The 22,151-nt window shown below is 38.0% G+C and overlaps 1 protein-coding gene across 2 annotated transcripts in view; it reads right to left on the bottom strand.

The window, feature by feature from the left end:
* HS3ST5 (heparan sulfate-glucosamine 3-sulfotransferase 5) overlaps positions 1–22,151 on the bottom strand; it is a 166,385-nt gene that overhangs the window by 113,216 nt on the left and 31,018 nt on the right. The window contains exon 1 of one of the 2 annotated variants that reach the window (XM_026845993.1): positions 16,282–16,303. The exons of the other annotated variant lie outside the window; for it this stretch is intronic. The gene's annotated coding sequence lies outside the window, so the exon portion shown is untranslated. Of the gene's footprint in view, positions 1–16,281; positions 16,304–22,151 lie in introns of those variants that run through there. 2 annotated transcript variants of the gene reach the window in all.

Consider the following 22,151-nt stretch of genomic DNA (forward strand, 5'->3'; position numbering starts at 1 on the left):
TTTTATTCATATTAGGTGTCCAAATGATCCACTGTGCTCATCATAGACTTTGGAGGACTTGCTGCAGTGGTTACAATGTACAGAGGTTGACCTGAAATATATCACAAACAGCCTGATTTAAGGCCAAAAGGAAACTCACACTCTTCACTTTTCTGTGAGAGTAACTCAGACATGTAATGTTATTATAATATTTTTATAGTTTTGAAATGTAAAAAGCCAACCATATAATCATCACTTTCATTTCTACATAATTATAGTCATTCTGTTAACATATCCAGAATGTAAATACAAAAGAAAAGTAATTGTAGTTTTCTGCAACAGCTAGTAAAAACACTGTTTTATACCTAAACCCATAAAAATGCGATCATTCCTTATGCTACTGGTGACTTGAACAGCACAAAAGAGACCTAAAGCATTGTTGCTTTATAAAATGTATTGAATAAACAGATGACTGAAGTTAGAAATTTCAAAGTTCAAATAGTGGAACATCCCAAGTGATTTAAGAAGGATTTTGCATATCGTCAGTGAAACAAAGAAGCACAGAACATTTGCACAAAGTGGTTTGGATATCAATAAGCTGAACTGTCAGAGCTATGAATCATCATAAAAAGAGTCTGTAACAAGTAATACAAGACTTTGTAAGACATTCTTTAGCGAATCATGGGTTTTAAAAAAAACAACCACCAAAACCCAAACCATTTAACTGCTTTTAACTGTTTTTCCCTCTCTCAGAATAATATTACACAATGCAGAAATCACATTTTTACGTTTTAGTTTCTTGTTGTATGTACCCTCAAAAGAACAATAATTGTTCTCTTTTCCTTTAAGGTTGTTATGAACCTTTGAGAAAATAAGAAGACTAAAAAACCTCACAGCATTTCTTTCAATATTGATCGGATTTAAAGATTAGCATTCACTGAATTGTTTCTATCTTTTTTTTGGTGATAGTTCCATAATATCACTTGCATTTTATCTACCTTTTTGTTATATTCTCTGCACATGGTTTCATATCTTCAGAAGGCAGATAAATACTAGGGAAACTGTATTCTAGTTATTTCAGCTTTTCTCATCTTGAAGTAAACTGACACTTTTTTGTTGAATAGGTAGGCTCCAGAAATACAGCATATCAAATTTACCAGGATGAAGTGAAATGCGACTTGTACAGATAAATTGGATAAATTCTAAGTTGTGTACCCATATGCAATATTCTGCTTTGTCCACCACTCAAGCTTCACCAAACAGGGAACTGCTTTATACACATTAATATTTTCAAAAAGGAGATGAGGATCCGAAGAGGCTGGGTGTCATGAAACAGAGCTGCACGGCAGTGCACACATACAGTCCATGGACTAGGGGGGCCCAACTGATCCAGCAGGTGCATCTTTAATAGTGTGCAGGACCCCAAGGTTTTTTTCCCCATTGTCCCAAGGGAAACCTCAGTTCCAAGACCAGCTGCTAGAAACATGCAGATTTGCAAGTTTGGTTTGTCTAATATGACACTTGCATACGGGACAGAACTGAATGATGAAACTAAGTAATGAAAAAATTTCCATTCTTGAATTTTTCTTCTTTTAACAAACTAGGATCTCATAGAAAGTGCAGATGCTTTGCACCAGTAAATAATATATAAGCCAAAGTGTATTTCTTATTCATGGATCTGCTTTTGCATGATCTGGTTTATCCTTACAAAGCAAGCATTTAAACAGTGAATACAGATTTCATGAGATTACTTGGCAAATAGCTACTTCTTTCCCTTGTTCTGGACCACCTTATCAAAAATTCATAGAAAAGAATCTGTAACCTGATGGCTTTTAAAGACAGAAGGTAGCGTTATAGGTTTCCAATGTAATCTGAAAACATATTAAGATGAATTCTTCAAAGAATTTCCATGAAGCTTGGAATATGATTAAGTGTAAAAACCGAGAATCTGTGATGACAGTTAATCATCTAAAACAAGGGAGTCCATTTTCTAAACAAGGCATCTTTCTGAACTGAGCTGCTTCATCATTTAGAGCACTAAAGACTAATTTAAAGAATTATTTCAGTGAAAGATGATTTTGATGAGACTGACACATCTTTAAGGTCTGTCAATGCCTTCTTATGTAATACTTGGCAAGTGTTGTTGCATATTTACAAAACAATAAATACAGTATAAAAAGCTAGCTGTGAAGGGCTAGAAGTACACTTTTTGGGTGTTTTGAATCTCTGACCCAGAGAAAAATATCACTCACTGTAGGAATTTATATTGTTTCTGTATATGTTGTTAACTGTAAAGTAGTATCACTAGAAAAATTGTTCAACTAGTAACTGTGAGTTCTCCCAATAACACTGAAGTCAGTGATATCCATTTTCAGAATATGTGTAACAGTATTCTTACACAAAGCACCAAAGATTAAACAGAGAAAAAGGAGAGACTAGATCTTCAGCACTGCCCACTGGTGACAAAAAATGTTTAGAGTCAAAATATTAATTGTGTGACTACAGCCTTCGGTCAACATCTGTGCTGAGAAGCTCCTGCACTGGGCACAGACATGTGGGCAAAGCTCAGTCATATAAACATTAAACTACAATGAACCTACAAGGGAGTTAGTACTGAGGAAGAAGGGAAAATGAAGTCGACAAGGTGTGGGTAAACAAAAAAGAGGCTGGAAAAATGCATCAAGGTCATAAAAAACATATCAGAAAATGAAACTAATTTCTTCATAGGCTGGGGTGTTAAAATTGATTTTACAATAATTTCTGCCACAAATCATAATTAACTCTAACATAATTCTGAACTTATATTAACTCTCTATTGCATCAGCTGATATGAGTATTTTTCTTGATCATTCTATCTAAAATTAGTCTCCTGGGTCTTTGAAACACACATATTTTCCCACTATGTCCAGTTAGACCCTTGTGATTTCTTGGCAATGTGGGTCCTCAGCTTGATGAGGGAAGGCTGAACCTCAGCTGAGGTTCCACATCATATTTGGGGAATACAGAAATGAATGCTGATGGTAAGCATGTGCCCTGCGAGGTGTGTGAGGACCACTCCTTCCAATCTGACAGGCTTTATTGCCTTGTAGAACAGTCCGGTCAGGAGAAAGCAGTCTCAGCTCTGCTGGCTTACAAGTGCAGTGTTGATAGTGGTGTGACCAGCATTAGTCCCTCATCATCTTTCTCTGACTTTCTAAGGACTTTTAGCTGATTCTATTGCCATATCTCTCCAGGGTGGAGCAACTAGTAAAACCCTGATGTAGCTTCCAGGAAGGAAAATCTGCATAAAGTTAAGGAGCTTTCTAAGCAGGGGGTACAGATAGACATTTTATTTGCTCCAATTCCTGCCTGGAGACAATTTTGGAGTTGTATGTAGATGTAAAAACATTTGAGCTGGTTCAGGGAGCAGTATAGCCATGGCCATGCTTTCAGGCTTCCTCAGCAGAACCTATTTGTTTAGGCACAACATGCTGTTCTGCCTCAGGTCCTCCAAACTGCTGAAAGTGAATGCATTGTCTCAAGTTAAGGATCTCACCATCATATAAAAGTCTGTAGCTTTTTTTCTCCTTCACTGTCTTTCAACATGATCTTAGGCACTTGGGATCAGATCTAAGTCAAACAGGAGACTCTTACGTAAAAGTAATAGGCAGCCTTACAACTATCTTTCCTATCATGTCTCTCCTTTCCTTCCTCTACCTCCCTCCATGAACATAGTCACTAGGAACATTTTTGGCCCAGTGCTCTTGTTACCCAAATAATGGGTAACATGATATCCAACTTTGAAGGATAATTGCTGAATATTTGCAGATCAGAGAACACTTAAACTTCAAAAATGTGATTAAGCCTTATGAGCAGTTAATTTTTAATATGGACAAAGATGCATCTTTGTACTAAACAATCTTATTGTGCTGGTTTTGTCTGGGATAGAATTAATTTTCTTCATAGTAGCTAGCACGGTGCTATGTTTAAAATTTGCATGGAAATCAGTGTTGATAATTCAGTGATGTTTTAGTTACTGCTGAGCAGTGCTTACACGGTCAAGGCCTTTTCTGCTTTTCCCACCACCACACCAGTGAGGAGGCTGGGATGCTCAAGAAATTGACTGCTGACCACAACTGACCAAAGGACTATTCCATATCATATGACATCATGCTCAGCATATAAAGCTGTGGGGAGCAGAATGAATCTGGGGACATTTGGGGTTATAGCATTTGTCTTCCTAAGTAACCATTATGTGTGATGGAGCCTTGCCTTCCTGGAGTTGGCTGAACACCTGACTGCCAATGGGGAGTGGTGAATTAATTCCTTGTTTTGCTTTGCTTGCAGGTGTGACTTTTGCTTTACTTACTGAATTCTCCTTATCTGACCCCACAAGTTTTCTCACTTTTACTCTTCTGATTCTCTCTCCCATCCCACTTGAGGTGAGTGAATGAGCGGCTGTGTGGTGCTTAGTTGCTGGCTGGGGTTGAACTATGACACTTATTTAGAATAAACTTATTTTTCTTGAGCCCTTACATTTAATGGATTTATTTTTGCCTTCAACAGCATATCTCAATAGCATTCGTCTTCTCACAAATTGACACCTAGCAGCATCTGTTTAAGAAGGATGAGTCTTATTAGTCTTTTCTATTGGCCTCAGAAAAAATAAAACACCCTATAGCCATAAAAAGCAAAGGCTAGTCCTTCTGGGCTTTGGTATGAGGTGAACTCTTGCAAGAAATCTTTAATAAGCAGGATTACAAGAGGCCAAGAAGATACAGAGAGGATATTTCATCACCAATGCTGATGCTTTTGACTGCTGTAAGCACCTACTGGTACCTCTCTAGGATTACTGTATTAAGCTTTTGACTAATGAACTATTGACAATAATGAGAGCTTAGACAACTTGTTCATCTGGACACCTACATATGAATGTGTAAATTTAGTTTTTTGAAACAGGATTTGAATCTTTTTCCAAAGTATAAGTACGAATGCCCAAAGGTTATACACAGCTTTCATTCTCAAATGTACATAAACTCTACATTCACTCATAATCACCAACTTAAAATGAAAATGAAAAAAATCCTGAAACACTAAACTTTTCCTTGCTATCTAATCTTTGGGAAGTATAATTACATTAAAGTCTACGATCTGGAGGGAGAAAGACTACTTGGTCATCCAGGATATGGAGAAGTTTGAGGTACTCAATGACTTTTTTTGCCTCAGTCTTCACTGGCAAGTGCTCTAGTGACAGCATCAAAGATGCAGAAGATAAAGGCAGGGACTGGGAGAATGAAAAACTTCTCACTGTAGGAGAAGATTAGATTTAAGAACATCTAAGGATGTTATACAAGAAGCTATACAAGTCCATGGGACCTGATGGGATGCATTTGCAGGTCTTGAGCGAACTGGCAGATGAAGTGGCTCACCCCACTATCCATCATACTTGAGAAGATGTGACAGTCTGGTGAAGTTCTTGCTGACTGGAAAAGGGGAAACATAACCTCAATTTTTAAAAAGAGAAAAAAAAAAAATGGCCTGGGAAACTACAGGCCAGTCAGTCTCAAATTTGTGCCAGGCAAGATCATGGACCAGAGCCTCCTGGAAACTATCCTAGGGCACATGGAAATTAAAGAGGTGATTGGTGACAGCCAATGTGGCTTCACTGAAGGCAAATTGTGCCTGATGAATTTGATGGCTTTCTGTCATGGGATTATGTCATTGGTGGATAAGGAAAGAGCAAAAGATGTTGTCTTCCTGAGCTTGTGCAAAGCATTTGACACTGTCCTGTATGACATCCTTGTCTCTAAATTGGAGAGATGTAGATTTGATGGATGGCCCACTTGGTGGATAAGAAATGGTCTGGATGGTCCCACTCAAATTTTTGCAGTCAACAGTTCACTGTCCAAGTGGACAGCAGTGACAAATAGTCTTCCTCAGGGTTTGGTGTTTGGACTGATGCTGTTTAATATCTTTGTTTGTGACATGGACAGTAGGATTGAGTCCACCCTCAGCAAGTTTGTTGATGATGCCAAGCTCTGTGGTGTGGTCAACACACTAGAGGGAAGGGAGATGCCATCCACAGAGACCTGGACAGGCTTGAGAGGTTAGCCTGTGCAAACCTCATGAAGCTCAACAGGGCCTGCACATGGGTTGGGGCAGTCCCAAGCACAAATACAGTCTGGGATAAGAGTGGATTGAGAGCAGCCCTGTGGAGAAGGACTTGGGGGTATTAGCAGATGGAGAACTGATTATGAGGCAGCAATATGCACTTGCAGGCCAGAAAGCCAACTGTATCCTGGGCCGTATCAAGAGAAGTGTGGCCAGCAGGATGAAGGAGATGATTGTCCCCCTCTACTCCTCTCTCATGAGACCCCACCTGGAGTTCTGTGTCCAGCTCTGGGGCCCCCAACATAAGAATGGCATGGACCTGTTGGAGTGAGGCCAGAGGAGGGCCCATGAAGATGGTCAGGGGGCTGGAGCACCTCCCTTATGAGGACAGGCTGAGAGAGTTGGGGTTGTTCAGCCTGGAGAAGACTCCATGGAGACCTTATAGCAGCCTTCCAGTACTTGAAGGTAGCCTACAGAAAAGATGGGGAGGGACTCTATCAGGGGGTTTAGTGACAGGATGAGAGGTAACAGGTTTATACTGAAAGACTGCTGATATAGACTAGATATAACGCAGATTTTATTTTCTGTGAGGGTGGTGAGACTCTGGAACAGGAACAGGTTTCCCAGAGAAGCTGTGAATGACCCCTCCCTGGGAGTGTTCCAGGAGAGGCTGGATGGGGTTTTGAGAAACCTGGTCTAGTATAAGGATGGGTTGGAAACAGATGATCTTTAAGGCCCCTTCCAATCCAAATTGTTCTACGATTCTGTGATTTAATGATGATTTGGAAAGGTAGGTCAAACAAACAGGACTAGAAAGACAGGGCTTTCTGGTTTAAGCAAGGGAGGTCATTATATGAACACTCATATCAGTCACTATCAGTTGCTATCATACTACTGATCATGCTACTATATCAGTTACTATCATACTATATCATGCTACTGAGTAAAATGACAAATCTGTTCAGCTTACTGTCTTCTACTTGCTTTTCAGTTATGATATTATAAATGCAGAGCTAACAGTGTCACTGTTTTGTATTACATGTACTTGTTCGGGAACAATCCATTATTAAAAATTATTAATGAATCCCATGCTAGCCAGTCCTTTGCTCTTACCTAGTAATGAACTTGCCTTTTTCCTGTATCTAACTCAGGGTATTAGATTCCCCAGGAAGCTGGAGCTGCTTTTATTTATACTGGAACAGATATTGTCCCCTAAAGCCAACATAATTTGAGAAAGAAAATTTTCCTGGGTAAGGAAGAACATCATACAGTAAAGTCAGGCTGTTCTGCTGACTGCTATGTTTGCAGCTTGCATGCAGAAAAACAGACTATACCCTGAAAAAGAGTGATACAATGAAGTGCCAGAATGATATCTCCAGTGGCCCCATCAAGAAGATTTGCTGGCACCAATGTTGCCACCTTAAACTGCTGCTACACACACAACCTATCTTTCTCTGCGGAGCACTGGCTGTACCCAAGCACCTGGTCATTTCCTCCTTTCACAGGACAGATAAATTTTTCCTAATGCTACATAACTGACTGTGTAGCTTTTTCATGGAAAGTGCTGATGAAGCAGTTCTGCCTGTGGATCTGCTCAAACTGCCAAAACTCAAACAAGGGATGTGCAAATTTCAAAACATTTTAACTCACAGAGAAATCTCTTTCTTGACAGATAACACTGATTTCAAATGTGCACTCTTCTCTTCTGCTGCTCCCACAGACAGCACATGATAAGCTCTGTGACAGTGATTGCAATCCCTGACATAAACAGCTGGATAGTTATCAGTGCACTGCCAGCAGAAGCCTATTTAATCTTGTGAAACATGCAAGGTCATTTGTTACATCACACTTTTAATTGTCAAATTTCTCTGGGAAAAAAAGTTTTACTCACTTCTATTATTAGTCTCCTAATTTTTTAGTTCAGTGATAAAACTTCTCCAGACAAAGGAAGAAATGTGACAATTTTAATTTTAGTCCATTAACTAGACATATTACTTCTACCTTATCAACAATTATCTATTACTTTGCACAGTCATGCATTAGCAGCCAACACAGAAGGTTATACAGTCAACTTTAGCACTCCACAGATATGTGTTTTCCATTATTACTGTACTTGAAAAGCTCTTCTCCCTGGGGGGCTTCTAATGTGACATTTAGCTTGAATCCTAATGCAGCTAAGCTCCATTAAAACTATGCACATAGACTCAAGGGCAACTGTAAATAATGCAAAAATAGATCAATACTAATGTTGAATTGTTTATGTGTAATTCTCATGAAGCTCTTACATTTGTGAGTCCAGCCATATCCCATGTTGTAGCTTCTGACTGGCTGATCCTTCCCAGTCATGCCAGGGACTTCCGAAGTGTGCAACACCAGCATTGTTCTTACACATCATATATGAAATATAAGGAGAATTGCATTCTCTCTTTCTAAGTATATATAAGGATATATAGAGGATATATTCTCTAGAATATATTCTTCTCTGGAGAAGAATAAAGTTAAGTACAGAAAATAAATATAACGTACCTTCAGTGTTGCTCACTTTTGTGGGGCTTAACTTTCCAATCCTATTAGGTTTTATTTATCTAGACTTTCAAGCATAAACAGACTAGGAAAACAACTATGATTTATTCTAAATCTTAAAAGAAGCACACTGCGTTTCTATATTGTACCTGTTATGTCAGTAGACTGTATTTGTGCATGTATATGCCATGCTAGAAAAAAGTCAACCATTCACAACCATTTATTGAAAAAAAATTTAAATCTACTTTTGGATCTCAAAATTACAACCCTATTAAGTAATAATGAACATTTAGTTCTTAAAGTATATATTTTTCTTTTAAAGCTAACTTTCCATGAACAAAGCCATTTAATAATCTTCTAAAGGTGTTCTATTCAGAAATCATTCTGAATTATGCAGCTTCCTGGACAGTAAACCACCTTCATTCTCCTCCCCTCCAGCCCCATTCTGTTTATCTGTTGTGATTTTTCTTGTTTTGCTTTTCTTCTCACCAACCTTTTTAGGAATATCAACCAAAAAGCTGCTTTTTCAAACACCAAAGTATATATGATTTTGAGGAGAACAGCTCCTTGCAGGGCTCTAGCAGTATATTTTGCTCATTAAAAAGAAGCAGACAGATTGCTGATGAAAATTCTAATAAGCAATATTAAAGCATTAATACCACGAGCTCAGGGTTTTGTACAACAGAGCAAACCGTATGCTGCAGAGCTTGGGATCTCTTTCCAGCTGTCAGCTGACAGTATCCCTGGGTCCCTGCTAATTGGCGACACACCAAGGCAAACAAGTCAGCTAATTCCAGAACAGTGAACTGATTAACTTCGGGTGTATATACATATTTATGGAGTGTGGCTTTTGTTTCAATAATCAAAAATACATTTAGTTCTCAATTTTAAAAGTTGTGGATTACAAAATTATTAACATCATAAAAACCCCCAGGACTAAGTCTTTCAGCTGAATGTTTCAAAGCTGTACTAATGTCAGACAGAGAGAATGTACATGTATGTAGAAAACTGGGACTATTCAGTCATTATATCATTCCTGTTTATTCATAAAAGCATCACAATTACCTTTCCACTAGACTTGATAAAGAAAAAAAAGGTATTTTGCAAGAATATAACATTTTTGCTATTTTAGTACTGAAAAATTACATTAAAATTGACTAGTTTTATTTTTACTTTTTATCTCTTTAAATTCCTACACTTATCATAAAGCCATAAACCGTTAATGTCTTTTTAGATCTATAACATCATAAAGTATTTACTTTGATTTTCTTCAGTGAAAATATGAATGATTAGTCAGCAATGACAGTCTCCACTGCTGTGTACACTGGACAGCCTCTTCGTTCCACAATTTCAAACCTAATGTTTGGATGGTTCGAGATCCTATTGAGCAGTCAGGAAAGCAGTTCTGCTTTATGACCAGAATTTTGTGATTTGGTAAAGAAAGAAAACTACTGAAATGAAAGAGCTGGAAAAGTAAAGCAACATCGACAGGCATGCTGCAGCGTGACTGCATTAGAAGCTGTAGATGGTGAAGAAAAATAGTGGTCTAAAGCAACTTCTATTTTGCTCTCATGCATGCCTGATCCCCTAACAAACCAGAATGTGTAACTTCAGATAGACCCTTCTAAGGTCCATTTTTTTTTATGACCATGCTGAGAGCAACTGTGGTATATTTTTAATACAATAATATTGAATAACAGAGGCATGAAGAATTCTGAGAGCAGGGACTGGAACCCCAGATCTGGCTAACAGCATGAGTGTCTTCAATTTTAAACCAGAAATGGGTCTCTCGTACTTGTCCTTCTAGCTTCACCACTTTTGCACTCCTTGTTGCAGTGTGGTCAAATTACAAGGGAGAGCTGGAAGATGCTTTCACAGAGAAAGTCCAATAGTCTGACAATGTTCTTCTGGTGTGGAGAGCTGTGATTTTAAACTCATTAAAGATGAGAATGGCCTTGAGATTTGGCCTCCCACTTCCTAGACCAAAACAATAGAACACATCTGAGGTTACAAGTAGAATAATCGTGCTGATACATGGTTAACTATCATTAGTTGTTTAATTTCAAAGGGAAAAAAAACCCATTATCAGACCCTATTTTCTGCTCAAAGGTGGACAATAAGTGTTTTGATTGATATTTTGCCCTGTGTTCTATGGGCAGGTTCTCTATACATTTATTTGTGTGATTTATCAACAGAAAATGAATCATCTTGACCACAAATAAGTTCAATTAACTGAGAAGACTGGGGACATTACATTATGCTTTGTTGTTATAGGACTGAAGACCTTATTCTAGGACTACCTCTCTACCATATCTTTTATAATTTAAAGCAATTCCACATTAACAAGCAAAACTTTCTGCACCAAGTGCTTGCTACTGTGAATTGCCAAACGCCTTTCCTTCTAACAGGTTTTCCTATCGGTAAAATGATAAATCTGGGATTGATTTTTAAGTGTTTTAGGGTTTTTTTGTCCCCAAATCTAGTCTTAATTATATATGGAGATCATTGCGTCCTTTCTGAACACTGTCCACACTCATTGAATTGAGCCATTAAATAGCACAGCACACTGCTATGGCTTCATGCAGGAGCAGGAATCCTAAAAGATAGGTATTCAAATATTAAAAGATGATATGCAATATTTTCTGGTCCCTGAATTAGCAAATCAACAGAGGAAAGGTTTATGCTTATATAAGTATTTCAGCTTGAGTGTGACAACATTAATTATCCAGTGTAACATGCTGATTTATAATTATGAAATCAGTAATTTAATTGGCATCTAATGCAGTAAAAACATTCCTGCCAGTGTCATTATCTAAGTGCTGGTGTTTGATGCTTTCAAACTTAGTTAAGCTGTCAAAAAACATTATTCTGTTAAATGCTTATACCTGAAAAACTGATAACTATTTGAATGCTGCTACATGACCACTGAAGATACTATCCACACATTTCAGACAAACCAGACAAGCTTATTGCCGGTCATCAAGCATATGTCTCACTGCTGATAGAAGTAGTGAATATCTATACTCCTTGGGAACAGAAGCTGCCATCAAATCACATAAAAATGATTGATATGTGGATTACTGATTATGTCAACCTGACCATCAGAGCTTCATTCCTGGATGCAACTGCACATTGGCATCCGTGTGTTTGTAGATTTGTGATGGGGTAGTATGAACTAAAGATTAATGTAGCACCCACCAAAAGATGAGAGTAGCCACTTCAGTGAAGCAGAGATGAATGGTACAAGAGCTGCGATCAGATAAACCAGTTCACTATACTTGAGGTACTGTATGCTAAAGAGCCTGGGGACTAGTTTGATTCCTGTTAGTCCTTTGACTCCTGAACTAGAGATCAAAGCTAGAACAGCAGGCAGTTCTTCAACATTGTAGACTTGGGTGAAGGGTCTGATCTTCAGCGAGGGAGTCACACAAAGGGAATATATCAGAATAACCTTAACAGGACAGTGATCTGCATGAGTGATGCTCTGCCAAAGGAAGAATCCAACTAAAAAATTGGTTACAGCAGGTGGTACAAGGCAGGGAAGAGAATAAAAACCCCAGTGCTGTAGTTAGTAAATCATCCCACAATGGTTTCTTAGCCCTGCTCTACATGACATATCGTGCCTGTGTAACTATTTCTGTGATGGAAGGGATTCCTTCTACTGAAACTGTTTTACCTCTCCAGCTGCTAATGGGACTGAAGTACTACCACTCTAAGCAGTTCATTAAACCCCGTGGGAATAAGCCTGAATAAGCAAGGTATAACTGATGACATAACAACATGAGCTGCTGAAATATTTAGGCATAATTTTCAGTTATTGCATACTGGCCTTTTTCAGCTTCCTGGCACAGTGGAAGCACTGCAACTGCTGAGTGTGGACAAGGCCATTTTCTCAGATCATTTTAGAACAGTGTCAATTCCTGACAAAATATGTCATTTTGATATAAATAAAAGTATTCTACTAAAAGCTGCTAAGCTGAAGATAGTTATAAGTATACTCAGAAAAAATATAGTATTACCAGGTCTATGAGGATTCCTGAAGTCAGATATATAACTTCACATTAAAAGTATCATACTGTCAAATGTGTGTATGTGGAGTAGGATTCAACTGGCATTAACTAAAAGCTAAGCTCTGCAGCCAGTGGAGACATCTACCTGGGGTGGTCTGTCCCTTCCCAAGGTAGCGTTGCACAGTGTCTTTGGTTTTCTATCACCAAGGGCCTTCTACTTGCAACTCTGAAGCCGGCCTTTCACTCACAGCTCAAATCTCTCATTGAAGTCAGGACAGCAATTTTTTCCCAAAGCGTGTGTGTGTGTGTGTGTGTGTGTGTGTGTGTGTGCGCGCGTCCGCGGACTTTGTTACTTTCTCCCCTGATGGCCACCAAGGATACTTTTCACTTTCCCTTTTCTCTCTCTTTTTCTCTCTCTCCTCTTCTGTTTGTATCTTTCCCCCAAACCTACTTTGACTGTCAGTGTATGCCACCAGCTATGGACCCTGCTGATAAATCAGTATACATGTGAATCTGCCTCCTTTGTGACACAGTAGGAGACTGATATTTTTTAGACACCTAATTTTCCAACAGTTGGAGTTAGGTCAAATAAATCCCACCCTCAGGCAGTGCTGACATGGAGGGAGCTGGCAGAAGCCCTTTTCTAACATCTGACTTTTAAATGCTTAGCTTATGTGCACAGTCCTGCAGACTGTAACCCAGTAGCAACACTGTAGCAACAGGATTATAGCCTATGCTGGGAGAATAACTAAATTGTTCTTGCTCAGTCTTTCCAATATTTCCCACAGTTTCCGTTCTGTTTGAAAGCAAGCCTCAGCCTCACAAGCACTTTTAAGTTCTTTGGCAACATTAATAGACCACAGTCACGGAAGAATTGGAAATATGAGAAGTAAACTCTAGTTTAGCACTTGTAAATCAAGATTCTTAGGCTTCTTTGATCGCTATAAAAGTAATTAACTGCAACATGAAAGAGAAATAAATATAAAAAAATGTTATTGAAAAACTAAGCTATTATTTAGACAATTGAAAAAACAGGATATGCAAAAGGATGCAGAATACTTAATTCCATTTCTTTGTGTATTTTCATTATTGATTGTCATTACTAAGAAGATTCACAATGGAAAACATCATCCCAATTTTTAATCACTTTAAATACAGATTTGTGAAGCATCACATAATTACCTTTTATTCTCCCTTTTGTACCATAGGAATGATATGAAAAGAGCTATTTTTAAAGTAGCATACTGCAGTACATAATGGCCATGTATTTATAAAACATTAACTGTTAGTGAGACTCCTCAGCATAGTGATTTGTTACCCGTTGTCTAATGAAAATGAAGCCAATTCAAAGCAGTCACTGCTGCAAAAATACCAACTGCAGCATAGGGTACAGATTTTAATGAGACAGAGGACATCTTTAAATTAATAAGGAAGAAGTGTGAAATACAGAAAGTTTCAGATTAAGTATGCAAAACACAAAAGCCTTGAGTTATAGCATTTTAGAGAGGGGACTGACCCACCAGCCTCCCAAACCAGGAAGACAGTGAGACATAGCAGAGCAAATTAGTAATACACAGACATAGTTATGTAGTTTCTGGACAAGCACTGATTCATATCCAGACTAAGAGAAGCCTGGGGAAAAAGCTCACCTGGCAGAAGCGGTCTGTTAAAACATTTGCTTGCTCATTTTGCTATTAGACATAATCCATAATTCAACATTATGTAGTTTGTTTGAGACAACTCAGTGTTGAGAGTGCCTATAACTTTCTGTGTCTTCTGATGTGCTTTCCTTAAAGAACTAGCTTCTCAGAGCTATTTTTACTTAATTGTTGAGTTGTAATTGTTAAGCATATTGCTGGCCTCAATAGCTGTGCTAAAATTTGAAAATATTATCAGAATATATAAAACCAGAAGGCAAATAAAAACAAGTGCAAAGGTTGTTGGCTTCTTTTAGCTTGTTTTTACTTTGTGATTTTTGAACAGCAAGGCTTAAGCACATGCTTATATGCTCAGCTAAACTTGAGCTGAAATCTGGTGTAAACCGGGGAAGTGAACTGGAATGAACAGGAGTCAAGTAAGACTTAAGGACTGAAAACTAAAGATATTCTCAAGGACTTTCTGGAATCAGCACTTGGCCTGTCTTTTGCACAAGCTAATTTAGATTCTACTTATCTAAAATATAATTCAGCTACATATTAAGTTATTGAAATTGTTCAAAAGTAATTGCTGAATACGTCGAGAAATAAAATGAAGCAATGTTACAATATAACATGTGTCCAAAAAATAAGTTAAAAACTATATAAGGAAAAAGTAGCTTTCATTTATATTGAAGAAAAGTTACTTCACATAAATAGTAAAAGTAGGTTAAAGCCAAGGGAAATCCTGAATCATGTTCAACAGCATTAAAACTGACACAACATGAATGATTGTCAAAAACTGATGGGATCTGGCAATGTTAAGAAATATTAAGTAGGCAAGAGATTTTTTATACTGTTTTACCACTTTTGACAGTTTATATACCTAGAAAGAAGGCTCATTAATAGTTATAAAATGCAACCTATTCAGTTTTGTTTCATATTCTCTGAGGCATTACAGAAGCAATGAAAAGATGATTTGGGCTCAAGCAAAGGCTTTTATGGTAGCTGTCAACTTGGCCAAATACTGTTTTGAGCAATCTGGACAAGAAGTTTGACAGTATACTTAATTCAATACAAAATTAATAAAAGCAATTCAAAGCAAAAGCTTTTTCTTAAGTGGGAAGGGAAAGAGAAGGAATCCACTGTCTCCAGACAGTTTTTGTCTTTCTTTGTTTCCTGTTAAGGACTAAAACCCATTCATTTTGATCTACAAGTTCCATTTGGATGAATGACTGCCTCCAGGAATTAGCCTGTATCTGAAAAACCAGTTTCTGAAATGAAAACCAACATCTTTGATACTGACTCATTCATCGATTTGGGGTTATGTGAACACAGCATTTACAAGTTTGTTCTCTTCCATTTACATTTAATAAAATATGGTTGATTGTCACTTCCTGCCTTACCCAAGTGACACACAGTTTTTGTTTTCTAAACCCACTCCTGCTTCTTTATTCCACCATCCCCCATCTTCCCCTCACTTGATAATTTCTATTCTACAAGAAGAATGCCACTCGGGAGGGAAATAGTGGCACCAAAACTTCAACACTGGGTCTTAAATTAGTTGATATAATTTTTATTTTACTATTAGGACCAACATTGCCTTAGTATTTACGGTAGATAATGATATGTCTATCTGAAAAAGAACCTGTGACCTACATAAAACAGGATCAGAACTATGAAGTCCAAAATTCTCTCCCCCTGCTCTTTGTAGAATACAGAAGTTTTGGAAGACTACAAAAAGATAAAATATGGTATTAACCACAGAAGCTTTTATATTTTATCAAGAGACACATGATCAGCAAATGTTGCTGTATTGTCTGAAGATGCATTTGAACTCCAAAACACAAGTTCTCAATACACACACTGTAAATATACACACTGGAGCAAGAAAAAAAGAAATTTAAGGCCACGCAAAATAACTGCTCCTGCTGTCAGCATTAGTGATTTTTCCTTTCTCCCTAAGGGCTGATTGCTAACAATGTACACCACCTGTAACTTCTACTGATGTAGTGAAAGAAGCTATTCCAAGACCACAAACTTACTTTGCCCCATTCAGAGGTGTGTTTGTATCCACAAGATCACATTCTCCAGATTAAAAGTTTTCTAATATTTACAATACAATAATTGTTCCAAAATACTATAATCTGGATGCCAGCAACCCTTGAAAGGAAACTAAATAATAGGCGCACAAAAAAACCCCATAAAACCTCAGTCATTGAAGAAGTAAAGAGAAGAGCAAAGTCAAAGCAGCAAGAGTCACAAGAATGTGAACAGCGTCTCACATCAAAAGTATATTTGTGAAGTATTGTGCCGCTCCACTCAGGTACCTGATCTAAGAAAGACCTGCACCTCTGGAACACAGATGTAGTTGAATGGGTATGACAGGATGCCAAGGGCAGCTGGCCCTCCGTCTCCCCATGACACCCAGTTGCAGCCGTACTGCCCCAGCATATAACCCTGCACGGAGCTATAAAGACATCTCAGCTCACCTGGGGTTGATGCATCTCGGTAGTTTTTGCTGAAAAGGCAGCTCAGTCTACACTTTCACATGTGCCTTTTTCCTTCCATTTGTGTCTATGCTAAACATTTCATCCAGATCTGCTGGTGTTTAAACCTGTGCAGTTTGGATGACTAAACAGGACTTCCTAAAATCTAGAGACTTTCATTTGGACCAGCACCCCTCCAATTTTTGCAGTGAGGACACATGCTAAACCACTGATCACACCTTTTGCAATTCCACAGTTTCCCCCAACTTCATTCCAGGAGGCCAGGACAGGGAAGTGTTATCACAAGTCACCACAGCAACTCATATTTACTGCATCACAAGAGGCCATAAAAATGTACAAGTGCATTCAGAGAGCTGCCATCATTGCTTATTTCTGCTCAGCAAAGTGTCCTCTCTTACCCTAAAGAGGGTACCCTGAAATCGCAGCAAAGTTGGCGGACAGTTCTGAGGAGAGGCTGCACAGTCAGAGTCTCCAAACTACGTGGGTCTTGTCCCAGGCTTAATTAACAAACACAGTTTATATGGGCAGACAGGGGAGAAAAAGGTGCTGTCAACATCAACCATCTCAGAGAAAGAGAGAATTTTTAAGCAACATGCTCTAATGCGGTGTGGTTGACATGTATCTCTTCAGTTATATAATGACAACTTTTAGTTGTCTGACTCATATCCTACCTTTCAGTGTTAGGTATGAATCAAAGCCATCTCTGGTCAGAACGCATTATCCTTTGCCCCTGAAACACCATCTGATGAAACAAGAATTATATAAACTCTCAGAGTTTACATTTTAGGTACTAACACATTTTCCCTCAGTGGCAAATAAATAGCCTTGAAAAGTTGAAAGTAGAATTAATTATGAATTTACTTGTTCATGTAGAATAATCTGCCTTTAAAATAGCTCAGCATTGAAATTGCCTCAAAGGCAGAAACATCTGCTGTAGAGCACAAGCGCATACACCCTGGCTAAAAACAGAAACCTGAGATTTTGCTGTTGATCAGCTCTGCCTTTGCTTGTACTTAACATTACTGCCCAATTGCATTACAAACACTGCAGAAGTTTAGTGATTGCTGTGAGTGGCACCTAAAACACAATATGTAGGTGCAATGAATATGTGGATGTATTTAAATAAAATGACACTGTCGTCCTAAGAAACCTGCCTCTTCAGCACAAAAAGCTCATAAATACATAGATCTCAGAAGAATTGTATTCAAGAAACAGATGGAAGTTTACATATTTTTCAAAACGAAAAGTGAAGCAATAGGAAGTAGCCTGCAGAGAGCCAGACAATACAAATAGTTCACGAGTAGCTTACCACTCAGGGAGAAGGAGGGCAGGGAGTTAAAAAACCAAACAGTGTGCAAAATCTGTAGTCACTACAATATAATTTACTGTTTGAGATTGCTTATTTTTCTTTACAAGCAGGAAGGAAAGTCCATTGTGACAGGGCGAGAGACACTAGCTGTGCAACTGAATACTGCTTGCAGTAATGACTAATCAGTTAAAAGGAGCCTGCAGCAGGGAATGAGTTTGTTATGCAGCCTCTTGCCTTGAAACGGCAGTTGGGCTTATTTGGAGATTGTTGAACTTCAGTAGAGTCTTTCATACCAATGTGAAAATGCATAGGAACAGGTAAATATACAAATATGCCATGTATGGACATTCCTTGCTGCTTGGAGGTCAGTTGTCAACCGCGGGTCCCCAAGAAGCTTTGCAGCTTTGCCTAGGTACTGCTCTAAGATTGTAGCTTCCAGCTTTGTTTCCAACATGAACAGAGCAATGGGAACATGTTCTCCCCATAGAGGCTTCTGTTCTTCATAGTTTCTAACCCTCCTAACGTAAAACGGGGTGAAGCTAGTTTCATTAGGTAGATGTTTGTGTGTTGGACAGACTCACTGGAAATGTATTGCTGTTTGCTGTTCTAACCTTCTCCAAGAGCACACTTGTTAGAAGCCTATAACTGTTTTCAGTACACATGCACAGACTTGTTATAGTCAGCTCCTGATATTCTGGGGTAATGGGGGGCCCCAGACAATATCAAAACATGGATAACACAGAGCGTATGTAATTGTAAGGATAAATAATGAAGAAGTAGGTGAGAAATGAAAACTTGACAACATAGTATTGGCTGTGGACCACAGGTAATCCTAAGTGATGTGGAAATGGCAACTTGCTTTGGAAACATTACAATACAGAGCATCATCTCACCCATGGTACAGTTAACTTGCAAGTCAGATAACTCTCCTATTCAAAAGCAAATACATTGAATTTAAATTATTGACTTAGAATCAGGGTAACATAACATGTCTTTCCTGATAGCTGCAAAGAATTTCAGCCATCCTTTTCTCTCACTGTACATAATGAAGGAAAGAAAAGAAAAAAATGCTTTTATATACCTGAATATCAGAGTCCCATTCTGCCTCTGATAACAAACACGAAAATCCATACGAGATTAGGGGTTTTGTGATGTGCACCTGAGAAGCAGACAGCAGAATTTTTTAGCATAATAACTCACTGTTAGATTACCACTTCCCATGCACCCACGACAGGGACCAGAAGAAAAAACATCTATGCTTTCTAAATAGCTGCAAACTTACAAAAACCTTTGTAGAAATGTGGAAAGCCAAGGTCCCAGAAGGGCACAGTAGAAAAGAGCTTGTAGGAAGCGTTTTTAACCACTGATTTAGGTCTGACTGTGTTAACAGTTGACAATTAAATCAGACTAAATGTCCACCAGTGTAGTCCTACCTCGTCACTGGTTAAGGATAAAGAGACCTGGATGTCCCTAGCTCTTCAGCCTGCACATGAGCAACACTACCTTTAAAAGGGAATGGATGTGGTACATGCAAGTGAAAGGGAGTAGGGAATGGTCTTACTTAGCAGTGGATTTACACAATCCACTGCCTGATGAATTGGAAATCAAGTGCATTTCAAGTGCAACCATTTTGGAATTCAAAAAAAACAAGTCCTGAGAAAAATTACACATATAGGATTTAAACCAGCAATCAAATCACAGGCTATGGTACTGAGACCATAATGGAATCCTATTTATTGGCAAAACAAACCACACAGAGGGAGCATACTGAAAAGCTACATTAACTGATAAAATGCTAAGGAAAGTACTGTCAGAACAGGAACAAAGGAAAAACTTATTTGCAGCTTTGCAATACTATTTGCAATACTATTGTAGCATAGTTATGATGATGATGATAACAAATATAGGCAGGCAGATGCAGAGATATAGTCACTGGCTTTTTTTTTTTTTTCTTTCTTTATTTATTTTTTTTCCATTACACCTTCTGGACAAAGGAAGAGGAAAGCCCCAGTTGAGGAGTTCCCCTGCGACATAGTTAGCTCAAGTGCTTTCCCCAAGTCCCACTGGCATATAGGAGCATATTGGCAGGGAAGGGACATGGTTATACTGTTCTGGCAACCTCCATCTGGCGTATTTGTCCCAGGGGTGCTGCAGACAGCTGGCATTAGTTTCAATAGGCAGATTCAAACCTCTCTCTGGATCAATGTGTACAAATCAGACCCATAACTCTTGGTTGCTGGGCTTCTGCACCAGGCAGAATTTTCCACAATTGGGAAACACAGAGTTTTGTCTTATTTGTTCACTTTTAAACCTAAAATATTATCCATTGTAACACCCGTTACTTAACATCATCTTCCTGTCTTCATCCTTACAAACTCAGGATATCTGAACTCTCCTAGCAAAAACACCAACTCAGTTAAACTGAACCTCTTCTTCCACGGGCAGAACTGAATGCTGACAACAGACTGGATCAATTACCCTTACAAGATTCTCCGTGAACAAAACTGAGCTGAAATCATACCTGAAGAACCTGTGTGTTGCCTTAAAATCTTTGATGAAGTATATTTTTAAAAAAGCAAATGTGTTACTTCTTTGTCCCAGACATCCTGAATTCACATTTTGTTAATTAATTTGAGAATTTAAATACATCTCAATATTACAGCAGTCAAATAGCATATATGAAAATAGCATTAAATCTCTTGTATAAGCTGTTCATTACAAGCTGTATCATTACTCAAAACTACAGAATACTACAATACTACAGAAACACAGACAACAGAAATGGCTAAAAAGAGTAGTAATAAAAAAAGAACCCCTATTATCTATTACAGTGAAATTTTACTAGCATGAAGAAGTCTAGCAGCCCAGACACTTCTTTCAGACTCCTACATAAGGGGCTAATAAACTCACCCCAATGCTTCTTCATACGTCGGTCCTTGAGAATAGTCCCACTGAAATGAAAAAGCTTCAAATGTTCTTTTTTTCATTACGCTTAAAAAGGTCTTTTTTAGAAAAAAAAACTTTGAAATCATTCCAATATCTGAAACCATTGTAAAGGACACAATTACTGCTTCCATGTGAGATTTCTTCTAACAGAGAAGGGAATTCAAAAGTTGTCTTTTGAAGTTTAAAAAAATGCCTTCATTTATGAAAATTTGTTAATAGTATGAATAATAATACAGGACTAGACAGCAAAAATATTTAAAAAATAAATGTCATGTTTCCCTTCATGCTATTTTACGTGCCTCTCATTCTCTTAACAGTTACACATCAGCAGAGCACCTACTGAGCACAAATTCCAATTCTTTCATAACTCAGCTATTTACTTTCAAATTAGTGTCAAATATCTATGTTATAGTGAAAAATAAGAATTTGCTTGAGAAACTTCTATGTGGCATCATATCCAAATTTCATGTGGCAGTTTATTAGTATTTTGAAATATTATGATCAAAATTGGTCTTGAAAAAACCAAATAACCTGAAATATTCCCTCGTCTCCAATTCCATCCTTCATTCCCTTATGGCTAGCTGGGAAGCTGTTCAAGTTTGATTCTTTGATAAAAAAAAGAAAGGAATAAGATAGGCTTTTAGATCTATTTGGTCTAGCAGGGCAAGGGATGTATAAATTTTTAATGGTCTGTTTCTTCCATTATCCATATACAAAACCTGATGGCTTCTCTAACAGAACTTTATTTTCTCCCTTTTTGAGACACTGTTTGCAGTGAGACACTCGAACTGCCTGCCAGCTACCAATATGCCACTTTTGTGATAACATTGCCATCAAAAGATATGTTCATTAGAACTTCATTGAAGAAGTTCATTAGAACTTCATTGAAGACTTTACGGGGTTGTGAGGGTGTTGTAAAGCTTAGGGAGGGTGGGGGGGTGGAGAAAAAAAAAAATTGGCATCAAATAACCAAAGAGGAAAAAGAGGTATCTTCCACAAAAATAATTTCCAGAAAGCATCAAAGATTGACTGATGACATCTCATTCTTTAAGATGCAAAGACATTTAAATCAATATTAAGTTTCTTTCATCAGTATCTATTAAAATAATTGGTTGTTGGTTTTGTTTTTTTTTTTTTTTTTTTTTTTTTT

This window comes from Athene cunicularia (genome assembly GCF_003259725.1).
Source record: "Athene cunicularia isolate RWA chromosome 3 unlocalized genomic scaffold, athCun1 chr3_part1, whole genome shotgun sequence".
In the NCBI taxonomy this organism is placed as follows: domain Eukaryota; kingdom Metazoa; phylum Chordata; class Aves; order Strigiformes; family Strigidae; genus Athene; species Athene cunicularia.